Below are 12,805 nucleotides of genomic sequence, written 5' to 3' on the forward strand. Positions count from 1 at the left end.
AGTGAGCCCTTCATGTATGCGTTCCTTCATTCATCATTTCCTCTCTTGTCCACACAGTGGCTGTTGTAGGCAGAGTTCTGAGATGGCCTCCAGATTCCCACCCCCGGTTGTATGCGTGTCATACAGGCCCCCCTCCTGAGTGAGGGAGGATTTGTGACTGGTAGGCTTGCCTTGTGATTCGGATGCATTATGGGACAGAAAGGACTTTGCAGATGTGATTAATGATCCTGTGTGGATCTGACAAGTTCTTAAAATCAGGCAAACTCTTCAAAGAAATCAGGGCCTTCCTGTAGGAAGAGGTTTGAAGGGTGGGAGTGTGGGACCATGGGGGCAAGGACTTGTCCTATTCTGGGCTACAGGGGCCCACGGGGGTTGGGGGTGGGAGGTCCAGGCGTTAGCACTCCCAGCATTAGCAGATGAAGGAAACAAAGCTTAATCATGTCTTGTTCATGCTCGGAAGCGATGCCAGAACTGGAATAAGAACCTTTGAGTCCTGAGCCCCGGGTGTCCATCTTCCCCCTGCTTGGGGCTGCTGACATCTGGACTCAGCAGCCATGGACACTGCACACACAATACTCCTTCGGGACCATGGCTATTCTATGACAACCGGTGAGCAGGCGTTTCTGAGAAACTTAGAAATTACTCAGCTGATTCGATTAAACGAAGTTGGTCTTGAGCTCTTGGCGCTAGAATCCTCCCTGCCCCACATCTGGCTCCAGCTCCTCTGCTCTGGGAAGATGGAATTTCCACTGGAAAAGGTTAGGCTACCCTGAGCCCCTAATTAATCTAAATTTTATTATTCATGTGGCAGAATTTGAGCTACCTCTAATCACTTTGTAGTCCAGTGTGGATAAGGATGTAGGAAGTATAATTTGGTCATTACTTTTAGAGGACAATCTTGGCAACATGTGCCAAAAGCCTTAAAATTACCCACATGCTTTGACCTCAAAATTCTAATTTTAGTTTTTGAGCAAATATTTAACTAGAGGGATGCTCACTGGAGAATGTATTATGGAAAACACTGAAAACAATCAAATGTCCTATGATAGGGACTTGGGGAAATTACCGTACATCTGAACAGTAGAGTACTATGCAGTCATCAAAAATGAGACAGAAGAGTAAGGACTCAGAAAGAGGTTTTCAGGATAGTTAGTCAGTTTCAAAGTGTGAAGTATATGGTTCCAGAATCAGATGTCCAAGGCTGGAATCCCAGCCCCACCATTTTGTTGCTGTATGACATTGGACAAGTGACTTATCTTCTTTAAGCTTTAACCACTCCGTAAATGGGGATAATAATTATATCATTGCTCAGAGTTATTGGGAAAATTAAAGGAGATGATTCGTGTGAAGTGCTCAGTATAGCCTAGTACATAGTAAACACTTGCTCGGTAAATTTTTACCATCATTATTATGATTCCGCTTATGATATTAGAAACATATGCATTAAGAAGGAAGGTAGAAAGGAAAGCAAAATGAACATGATGATCTCTGGGCGATAGAATCACATCACAGTGATTTCATTTTCTTCCGTGTTTACTTTTTTTCTTTTTTTAAGATTTTATTTTCTTGGGGCGCCTGGGTGGCTCAGTGGGTTAAGCTGCCTTCAGCTCAGGTCATGATCTCAGGGTCCTGGGATCGAGTCCTGCATCGGGCTCTCTGCTCAGCAGGGAGCCTGCCTCCCTCTCTCTCTCTCTCTGCCTGCCTCTCCATCTACTTGTGATTTCTCTCTGTCAAATAAATAAATAAAATCTTTAAAAAAAAAAAGTTTTTATTTTCTTAAGTAATCTCTACACCCAATGTGGGACTTGAACTCATAACCCTGAGATCAGGCGTTGCACTGACAGTCCACCAACTGAGCCAGCCAGGTGGCCCTTCTGTGTTTTCTTCATTTGCAGAATGCTGTACAATACATAAGAACTACTCCTGTAAAAAGGAAAAAATCGACTAAGAATGAAGGAAGAAGAGGCTTTTTTTTTGCAGTGTTAAAACCATTGGGTAAGTTGCTCAGCTATGCCTGGGTCTTGGTTTAGGAGCCCAGAAGTTGGACACAGTGGGGGAATCGGCTGGGGTTGGGCCCTGCCTGCCTCCAGCCCCATCTGCTGACGTGCTCCCACTACTCACACATCCATCCCTGCCTTGACCCAGGCCACGAGCTCCCAGAAGCACACAGGCCTGAGGGCTTAGCTGCCCGGGAAGGTGATGCCTAAGTCCAGCAGAGAGGAGGAGAGGCCTCACTCATCTGTTTGTCATCTTATCAGTGCAACAGCCAGGAAGAATTCATTAGAGGCCACCCCACTTCTTCTGCCTCTGTGTCTGCTCAGTCAGGCAGGCCATTCATTAGCATGTGTGACAAAGTCCTTCCTGCAAACAGAAGCTTTAAGCAAAGACAAACTGCTTCAATCTCCTTGCAGGGACAGCAGGGGACATCCTGGAAGGAACTGACAGAGGGGGCTGGGTTGGAGTTTCAGGGACCAGGGAGGGCCCTGGAGGTGCTGTCCTCAGCCTAGGAAGATAAGAGAAGGGCCTAGAGCAGGAGAAGGGGGTCCACACTGAGAAGGGCAGAAAGTGGGGGCATATGTAGGGGTTGGGAGTCAGCTTCTCCTTCCCAGGGAATCTGCAGGCAATCTGTGGGGGAGAGAGCTGGAAAGGCCCTGGAGCCCACAGTGGGCCACATGGGGATGGGATGGAGCCTGATGTCCCTTTGACCATGGTCATTCCGGCCCCATCCCCGTCTTTATGCAACAGGGAGAAGAAGCGACCAGGAAAACACCTGCTGCAAGAAATTCTGCATGGAAAAGCTGATTCTGGGCAGATTTCAAACATTTGTTATGTGTGTGTTATTTTGACAGCTGTATTGAAGAATCATTCACATACCACCATAAATGGCACATATTTAAAGTATACAAATGCAACAGTCTTGAAACCATGAAACTGTCACTGCCATCTGATGGTGGACATTTGGGCTGTTCCCACCTTTGGCTATTGCGAACGGCGAGACTATGGACATGCCTATGTATGCGTTTGTCCCAGTACCTGTTTCCAGTTCTTCTGGGTACATACCTAGGAGTGGAATTGCTGGGTCACGTGGTAATTCCATGTTGAACTTCTTGAGAAAGCACCACACTGTTTTCTGCAGTGGCCAGACCATTTATGTTCACAGTCTCTCTATTTTTTTTTTTTTCTAATAGTCAACATTTTTGAAGTATAATTTACATACATTAAATTGCATACATTTTTATAGTGAACAGGTCAGTTAGCTTTGTCAAATGTATACATTTGTGTAACCACCATCACAACAATAACAAAATACAATATTTCTATCACCTTAGGAAGTTTCCTCCTGTTAGCTGGAGCCAATCCCTCTTCCAGCCAACCTCTCATATGTTTTCTGTCACTGTAGATTAGTTTTGCTTGTTCTCAGAACTTTGTCTAAAGGATAGCATGCAGTATCTTTTGATCTGACTTCTTTTGCTCAGTAAAACATTTTTAAAGGGTCATCCGTGTTGGAGTGCCTGGCTGGCTCAGTTGGTGGAGCATGGGACTCTTGATTTTGGAGTGGTTAGTTTGAGCCCATATTAGGTGTAGTGATGACTTAAAAATAAAATCTTTTTTAAAAAGCCATCCATGGTAATGTGTGCATTGTGTCGTCCCTCTCTATTATTGAGTATATTCTGGTTATTGATGAACTACAATTTGTTAGTCCCTTCATCTGTTGATGGACTTCTGGGTTGTTTCTAGTTTAGGGCTGAAAAAAGAGTGATAAGCATTTGTGAACAAGTCTTTTTGTGGTCATATGTTTTCATTTACTCAAGAGTAAATAAATAGGAGAGAAATTGTTGGATCAAAGGGTAGATGTTTGTTTCATTTTGTAAGAAACTGTGAAAATGTTTTCAAATTGGTTGTCAGAGCACTTGATATGGTTGCTTCTGTGTTCTGTGTCCTTATGACTTTTTGTCTACTTGTTCTAGCAAATTCCAAGTGTTAAGATATCTAACTACTATTGTGGATTTGTCTTTCCCCCCCTTTATCTCTTTTGGTTTTGCTTCATGGCTTTTGAAGCTCTATTATTAGGAACTTACCCACCCATGATTATCATACCTTCTGAAGACTTGCCCCCTTTATTAATTATGAAATGTCTTCCTTGCAGTATTCTCTGTCTTGAAGTCTACTTTGGTGATATTAATATAACATCTCCAGAGAGGGATGCTTTAAAAGATGCCAGAAGTTGCCTCAAGGAAGAACTTATGAAATCTGATTAAAGAGGTTGGGAATCCAAGAGGGCTTCACTGAGGAGGAGCTAGAAACAGACTTGTAAAAATAGGCCTGACTTACCAGGTGCAAACAGAAAAAAAATGGTGCTGTGGACCAACTGCAGGGACTGGAAAGCATGAGTAGCAGCAGGCAGGATGGAGAGTGACTGGATAAAGCTATAGTTCAGGGTGTTTTTATCTCCAGCTCACGGAGAGACGTGTGTCCTGCCAAACTTCCAGCTCTAGAGAGGGGTCATAGTGAGCCCCTGAATAGGGAACTGTCATACCTTCAGATTGGTTTTAGACACTGAAGGCTGGACTGGAAGGGGGCAAAGTGGAAGGGCAGGAAAAGGAGTTTGTAAGAGAATTTGGTTGTCCTCTTGAGAAACAATGGCGGCTCCAAGGTGCCTGGAGAGAAGGGCTACAGGGGCATGGGGCACCAGGGCGTTCAATCACATGACCTCCTGATCAACCGGGTGTGAGGACCAAGAGGGAAGGAGCTCTCCGGAATGACTAGAGGTGGACGTCACATTCACTAGGCTAGAGAGGGCAGACTGTGGTCAACGTCAGGAGAAGAGGGAAGGTGAAGCGTTCACGATGGGACATGTTGAGTGTGGGCGTATGGAGATGTCCAAGAGGCTTGGGCCCCCACTTGCCAGCCCCCTCCACAGTGGTCGGAGTTTTGTCTCTGTGGGCTCCTCATCCAAGATTTTGTGTTTTAATAATTCCCTTCAGGCCTTGACCATAGGGGTGGTAGCTGCTGCTTACAGTTGCTACTGCCACAATAGTTCTTTTTTAGAATTTTGGCTACATAATTCATGATGCCTTATATTAAATTCTGTCTATGAAAATAACTGATGTGATTTCTATCCCCTGCCTGGATAAAATGCAAACAAAACAAAACCTATTTGGTATCCCCTGGACTGGGCCATTAGGGCCATGTCAGTGGCAGAAGCTTGTGCTACATAAAACTCGAGGCTTGGGACGCCTGGGTGGCTCAGTTGGTTAAGCAGCTGCCTTCGGCTCAGGTCATGATCCCAGCGTGCTGGGATCGAGTTCCACATCAGGCTCCTTGCTCGGTGGGGAGCCTGCTTCTCCCTCTGCCTCTGCCTGCCATTCTGTCTGCCTGTGCTCGCTCTCTCCCCCTCTCTCTCTGATAAATAAATAAAATCTTAAAAAAAAAAAAATTCTTTAAAAACTCGAGGCTTTTCTGTAGTTCCAATATAATACCAATCTAGCTTGACCAGAGCAGTAAGGCAAGATAAAGGGGCCTAAAATTTTTACCTGCTCCGGCTGAGGTGTTGGGTGGCAGGCTCTGTTCCCAGAGTACCGATGAAAACTCCAACTCCAGAACTATTTCGGGGAGCCTAAAGATGAGCCGAGGCACAGAAAGGGAGAGGAAGATGGCTGAGACCACACAGCAAGCGAATGCGCTGGTGGGATTGGACCCCAGGTCTCCTGAACCACTGGGCCCCCTTGGGTTGCCGGGTGATTTGTTACTCTCCCCAGTTAATAAATATCTGTCTTAAGACGGAGGTTGCGCCAACCCGTTTCTCTGCTATGTCCAATAAAATAAAATAAAAGCATAAAAATGGTTAAAACACTTGGGGGTTTTTTATGCTCAAAATGACTCACTAACTGTAAATGCACCACCCCCAATTTTAAATTTTTAAATATAAATTAAATGTGGCAACGTCCCTGTAAACGCCTCCGTGCAGCTAGCTGTGAAATTGTGGGTGGGGTTCTTGACCTCAGTTTCTTGTAAATGGCAGTTCTAATCCTGTTTACCTCTCAAAGTCAATACTGGGCAAAGCATTCCCTTAATAGATGGGAGCTGTTACTGTTGAATGACCTTAGAACTTATTTCGCATGAAGTATGTCTACATTTTCCCATTGGTCTTTTTGGTTCTGAAACAATTTTTTTTTCTTTCAGTAACAATATTCCTGACCTAAAGCCTAGCTCAGTAAATGTTGGAGAGCATGAAGTTGTCCATGTTGGCATGTAGTGTTTTCCTGAGAGCTCTCTGAAAAAATAATTCCCATCCAGAGAGACAGTGGCGGCCATTTCTTTAGCGGGGGGGGGATGTTTGAAGACTCTTCTGTCACCTCTCCCTAACCCTGGAAGAGGTCCCTTCTGGTGACTGAACAGGCTGTCTGGTCTCACACTTCTGGTGACCCATCCATGGGGTCACTGAGTATGGGGCCTACAGGGCTTGGCCTCTAGGAGAAAGGGCCCTGAAGGCCATCACCCAGCCCGGCTGAGTTCACACCCAGTGATTTACCGAGCATTGGGGCCACTGACACCTTTTATGCCCCTTCGGCCAAAGGGACACAGCGAGGGGAGAGGTGGCCGGGAACCCATCCCTGGGTCACCTCCACAGAGCTCTCCCATCATTGATGGTGTCCCTTTGCCCTGGAAAACAAAACCTAGGCCCCTTGACTTTGGGTTACCAATACTTTGGCACCACCTTTGAAGCCGCGATCTGAATTTACGACAGAGCGTGAAAGACCATTTCAGGCTTGGCCCTCTTTCCCGGCCGCTGAACTTCATATGGTCTAGAGTAAATCACCCTAATAGCCATCGGGCCTGCATTGTTGCGGGATGTTTTATTCCCAGGCTGACTGTTATTTAGGGTGGCCAAGTTGAATCGCCAAGTGTCGAGTTACAGTTGTTGCTTTTCTTCGCCTTGTGCATAATTATGAAGAGGCAGAATGGCCAAAGGTAGGCTCAACACAGGCCTGCTCAACAACAAGGCCCATTAAGGGGTGCGGATAAAACAAACAAGGCACCCCGTTTTGCAGCTCAGGAAGGGGTCTCCTTCCTTCAGACTTACGGACAATGAAGCTGCTTTCCCTGGGAGAAGAGGTGGTGTTGGGTACAAGTGGCCCCTAGACTTGCTGCTCTGATGAAAGGACTGTATGTTCCAGGCCCCTCTGCAGGCCGGGAACTGGGCCTGCCTGGCTTTGGGGCCTCCATAGGCAGAGGTTGGGACGGGTGGACAAGTCCCAGAGACACTAACCAACTGAAGCTAAGGTCAGAGCAAAAAATCCTTAAGCTTTTCTCCACCCACATTTGTATCCAGTGCTCATTTTTATGACTGCACCACACGTGGGCCGCTGTGCACACCTCTGTAGCCCCGAGAGGCCCCTAAAGGTATATGGGCCTCTTCCCTGGGGATGGGATGGGGGGTTCGGGGGGTGGGGGCTGGGACACAGCGGCTGGGGATACCCACTCCTCGGGGCACATTCCTTATGCGTGTGCGAGCTTTCTCTCCTGCCTGGTAGGACAGTATCTGTAACTCTTGGGTCAGGTAGATTCAGAGGACAGTACAATTCTCCATATTTTTGTTGTTGTTGTTGCTGTTTGTTTGGTGGTGGTGGTGTCAGGGCGTGGGGATGTCTCTGTTTGTTCATCCAGCGATGGAGGAGGCCCAAGGGTGTGGATGAGGCGGACCCGGATGACATCAACAAGTACCACGCACTTCTTGAGGCCCCTGACCTATGTTGCCTTTGTCTTCTCAAGACTTCCTGCCCTTGTCGCACCTTTTGTTTAGTAACAGCTTTATTATTACAATGTAGCTGAAAAACTAAGACATTTCTGTAGTAAAATTCAGCAAAAGGCATTTATTTACCCAACTGTCCTTCTCTCCTCATACCCCAGGCTCCCTCTCAGAGGAAGCCATTGTACCTGGCTTCTTGTTTGCTATGTGCATTTTTGTATTTGCTTTTATCTGTAGGAAAATGTTGGGGATGAAGGGAATGGGGGAATTGTGATTTGCCACTAGCCCTTGGCTGTCAAAGGGCATGGACAAGGCAGACCAAATCCACAGTCAGCACCATGTCTAAAAGCAGAGAGGCTGCTGGTGCCAAGGCCTTGAGAGGGTGGGGCAGGTCTTTCAGGAGGGAGAGGAAGGGGCAGGTAACCTGTGTAACAAGTGTAGTACTGTTTCAGAAAGCAAGATCTGCTGGTCCCAAGTTGAAAGGTAGAGCCTGCCCTCAGTTAAGTCTAGCAGGGGAGAAGTGCAGAGAATTCAGATACAACGTGCAGTGCAATGACCATGCAGTACAGAGGGAGCAGAGAGGGAAGGGGAGAAAAACGTAGCTGGGATGGGGTGGTGAGGAAAGGCTTCCTGAAATTGGTATTCTCTGGGCTGGGCTTTAAGGATGGATAGGAGTTGACTGGACTGATAGGAGGGCTGTAGGGGAAACCGTGTGTGCACAGGCTTGGTACTTAAGGAGCTGTAGTCAGGCTGGCATGGTGTAGCCTAAATTGTGTAGGGGTGTGTGTGTGTGTGATGTGTGTGTATGTGCCCGCACATCCATACGTGCAAGGCAGAGTATGTGCGTGTGGAAGTAAGGTTGGAGATGCAGCTGGAGAGGAGCACAAGGGTTGGATTGTGAAGGGAATTGCCCCAACCAGTGGCTGGAGACAAATTGTATTTCCTTCCCTCATTCCTCATCCCACAAATATTTACTGAGCACCAGAGTGTGCCGGGCAAGGGCTAGGTATCTGGGAGATGATGGAAAACAGGCATCAGGATCTGACATTCAAAGTGCATGTCGGGGGTTGGGGCTAGGCACACAACAACAGATGCGTGCTGATTGTCAGTACCAGGAGAGAGAATAACGGGGGGCGCAGGGGCGTCCCCTATGAGCAGGTGCTATCAGAACAGGCTGGAAGGATGAGCAGCGCTGTGCCGGGAAGCCCGTCCGGGAGGAGGGATGGAGGGCAGGGCTGCTGCTTGGGTGAGCAATGGGGTGGGTGCCACTGTGTTTCCTGGTGCGTAATCCAATGATGAGGAAGCCCGGTGACTTTGGGGGATGACAGAGGACTAGTTTAGGATGGTATCTGGGGAAGAGTCTGACTGCCAGGCTGGGGGCTTGTGGGAGCAGCAGAGGCGGCAAACAGGAAAGGAGGACCCAGAGGGGCTGAAGAATCCAGGGCCAGGTCAGGACCTGGGGCGGGGGGTGGTCCTGACTCCTCAGGACCACTATCCAGTCCCTTACCACACTGGCTTGCTCTCCCCCCAAAAATCTCACATATCTACCCATTTCTCTCCATCCCCAGTTCCCCCTGACTTCCTGGATCTTGCCACCATCCCACCTGCGTCTTGTGCCTCCTAACTGGTCTCTGTGGCCCAACCTTAACCTCGTGCAATCCAGTCTGCACTCAACAGCCTGAGAAATGTTTTAAAATGGAAATATGACCACCTCACTACCTTGCTGAAGATCCTTCAAATGTTCCCTACTGTTCTCAAGCTCCTCAAGATGATCTGGCCCCGCTGGGTTCATCATCCTCTTTCCTCAGAATTCTGTGCCCCTCCCAGCATGCCAATTTTCCCTGTCCTGAGAAGCTCTTCTTACTGCCCTGGACTTTCCTTCTCTCTTGTCTTCAGGCTCTTCTATGTGCTCTGCTCTCTTTCTATAATTCTCTTTTTCACATTCGTCTCCTGTGACCCCACAGCTGTCTCATCTCAGCTCATCTTCTAGGTCTTTCTGTTTGGGAAAGCTTTTATGGCATGCTGAGCCTGGGTCAGGTGACCCTAAAGGCATCTCTACCCCCATCCTAGCTCTTATTGGGCAGGTGCAACTGCTTGGCTTCTTGTCTGTCACCTGTACTAGATTCCAAAAGAAAGGTAAATTATGTCCTCAGCACTTGGCACAGTAGCTAGTGCTCGAGATGTACTTACTGTTGAATGACTGAGATGTGAGAAGGAGGCATGGGTAGAGGTAAGGGTAGGGCTGAAGGAGACAGAGTTGAAGAGGATCTCATCGTTAAAGGATGATGGTTATGGGACACCAATAACAATAATAGCGATTTTTACATTGGTCTTCACTGTGCAAGGCACTATTTCAAGAGTTTTACATGTATTTGTTTATTAGTCTTCCTGAAGATGAAGATGAAGATATGAGGAAGATACCTGTTAGGATCTGTTTTAGCGATGAGGAAACTGAACATTGTCAAGTTAAGTAACTTATCCAAAGTCCTACAACTAGTGAGAGGGCTGGGGTACATTTCATTTGGGAGCTTCAAACTTTACATGAAGGTAAACTGATTCTCTCAACAGTTTTTACTAGCTTCATGGGGTTGAGAACATCTCAGCGGGTCAAACTGAACGGCTAAAATCTCCCACTAGAATTGCAACCCCAGAGATGACTCCCAGGTCAACACGACTTTCTCTTTTCTTTTCTTTTCTTTTCTTTTCTTCCTTCCTCCCTCCCTTCCTTCCTTTCTTTCTTTTTAAAGATTTTATTTATTTGACAGGTAGAGCGCACAAGTAAGCAAAGCAGCAGGCAGTGGGAGAGAGAGAAGCAGACCGTCTGCTAAGCAGGGAGCCTGATGTGGGTCTTGATCCCAGGACCCTGGAATCATGACCTGAGCCGAAGGCAGCCGCTTAACCAACTGACCCCCCAAGCGCCCGCCCAGGTCAAAACGACTTCCTAATCCGGCACTGAGTTCCAACCCAATAATCTGGGCCAGTGGAGCAGCGGTAGGGGCTAACGCCTGCTTCCAGTAACTTCCCACACCTGGGCAGGTTGTGAACAGCAGAGGACAAAATAGTCTGTGCCATTCGAGAAACTCCATCCTGCTTGGTGATCGGATAACTGGCTATAAATCAGTATTAACATTTTTCATCTGTTTTTGTACCCCAAAACAACACTTGTAAACCTATGGGAGGGGCGGTTCCTAAGATACATAAGGGATATAAGGTAGCGATCAAACTAAGTTCGGTGGCTTAAGTACAATACCTCGATTCCCAAAGTTAGTTACAGTGGGTTTTCTTGCTTTTGTAACAGGACTTATTAGGACTGCTGTACTCTTAATTTGATGTAATAACATGCTATTAATCTAAATATTTGTAAATAAAGTATCTATATCTAAATAAAAAAAGAAAAATAGCACCCGGCGGGCATGTGTGGCATAGAAGGCTCTATGAAGGACACAACGTTGGCTCAGCGGCGTGAGCGGGGCACGTGTTCTGCACGCAGACTGCCGGGGGCGGGGCCTACGATGCCGGGGGCGGGGCCTACAGTGCCGCGCAAGATAAGATGGCGGTGCGTGGAGCTGACAGGGTAGCGGGGAGAAGTGAGCGGGGAGACAAGTGAGCAGAGAGTTCCCACTTGGCGCTTAGTGTTAGGGAGGCAACAGTGAAGGCTGAGATAGTTAGATAGGTGATGGTGGCCATCACGCTGTTGTTCTGCGTGCAGGTGCCTTGGACGTTCACTAAAAAGATGGAGAAATTTAGGGTAGTGTCAGGCCGTCGGAGCTGTTGCAAGCAGGACGCCTCTATAATACACCTGAGCTTCCCTTGAAGCAAGCAAGCAAGCAAGCAGCGGGAAGCTGTGTCCATCCCTCTCCAGGGCTCTGGTAAGTAACCCTTCACTACCTCTCCTTAGAAGTAACGAGGATTATTCATGAGGACCCAGAAACCAAAAATAAGGCTTTGGGTCCTTCTGACCTTGGTGTTGGGATTGTAAACCGGTACCCCGTTTCTGAAGGATTTTGCAGTATCTACCAGTAGCCTTAAGAAAGGCATTCCTTTCTGACCCTGGAAATCTGGCTCCAGATACTCACTTCCCCCCAAAACTCAGAATTGAGAACAAAAAAATTTTCTTCCTAAGATTTTACTTATTTAAGAGAAAGAGAAAGTGAGAGACATAGCACTGGGGGAGGGGGAGAGGGAGAAGCTAACTCCCCACTAGGCAAGGAGCCCCATGCAGGTCTCCAGCCCAGGACCCTAAGATCATGACCTGAGCGAAAGGCAGACGCTTAACAGACTGAGCCACCCAGGCGCCCCGAGAACAAAAAATTTCTATTAAAAATGTTCACTTCAAGGTTGTGCAAACTGTATAAAATTGGAAACAATGAAGATTATGTTAATGATTATGGCGTATTTTCATAATGGATTATGATATAGTCATTTTTTATGAATATGTAATCCTGGGAAGTATTCACTCTATAAGTTAAGTGACAAAAACAAAACATAAAAATGGAACAAAAACATTAAAAAATGATAGAAATATATTTTGAACAGATATGTGCATATGGAAAAGATTGCAAATGTTATTAGTGGTTTTCTCTGGAAGGAGGGGATTTCAGGTGATTTTCATCTTCTTTGAACCTTTCTGTGTTTTCCCATATTATCCTCAGTAATCATGCCTTGTTTATGTTCAGAAAATTAAAATGTATCCTGACTTTGGGTAAAAAAGTGTGTTCAAAGGTTAAATTGAAGAAGTTGACCTGACTTGAAGAAGTTGTATGGCTTGAAAAATAAGACTTAAGTGAATCTCTGTTAGGAAAAGTACAGCAGGCTCCTTAACCCCATGAAAGCTTGTTCATTCCGTCTCTGCTGTGGCTTGATTTAACACATCTTTTGGCAGTAGCGAGAATGAGTCTGGCACTTGAGGAGCCCAGGAATATTCTCCCAGGTTTGCTGGCAAGCTCATGCTAGCGTAGGTGAAGGACACAAAAGAACTAAAAAGCAAGAGCTAACATTTATTGAGTGCTTGCTCTGTGCCAGCCATGATGCTAAGTGCAAGACATACAGACACAT

At 46.7% G+C, this 12,805-nt stretch overlaps 1 long non-coding RNA gene across 3 annotated transcripts; it reads right to left on the bottom strand.

Moving 5' to 3' along the window:
* Positions 1-1,819: 1,819 nt before the first annotated feature.
* LOC116573762 lies at positions 1,820-11,223 on the bottom strand. 3 transcript variants are annotated; one of them, XR_004278985.1, is made up of 4 exons: positions 11,155-11,223; positions 5,535-5,617; positions 3,061-3,130; positions 1,820-1,923 (listed from the first exon to the last, which is right to left on the bottom strand). It is a non-coding gene; the product is annotated as an uncharacterized LOC116573762 (long non-coding RNA). The 3 variants fall into 3 exon arrangements; XR_004278983.1 differs by having other exon boundaries at positions 3,061-3,181; XR_004278984.1 differs by lacking the exon at positions 11,155-11,223 and adding an exon at positions 11,001-11,078 and having other exon boundaries at positions 3,061-3,181.
* Positions 11,224-12,805: the final 1,582 nt, after the last annotated feature.

Source organism: Mustela erminea, chromosome 14 (genome assembly GCF_009829155.1).
Source record: "Mustela erminea isolate mMusErm1 chromosome 14, mMusErm1.Pri, whole genome shotgun sequence".
Lineage (NCBI taxonomy): Eukaryota > Metazoa > Chordata > Mammalia > Carnivora > Mustelidae > Mustela > Mustela erminea.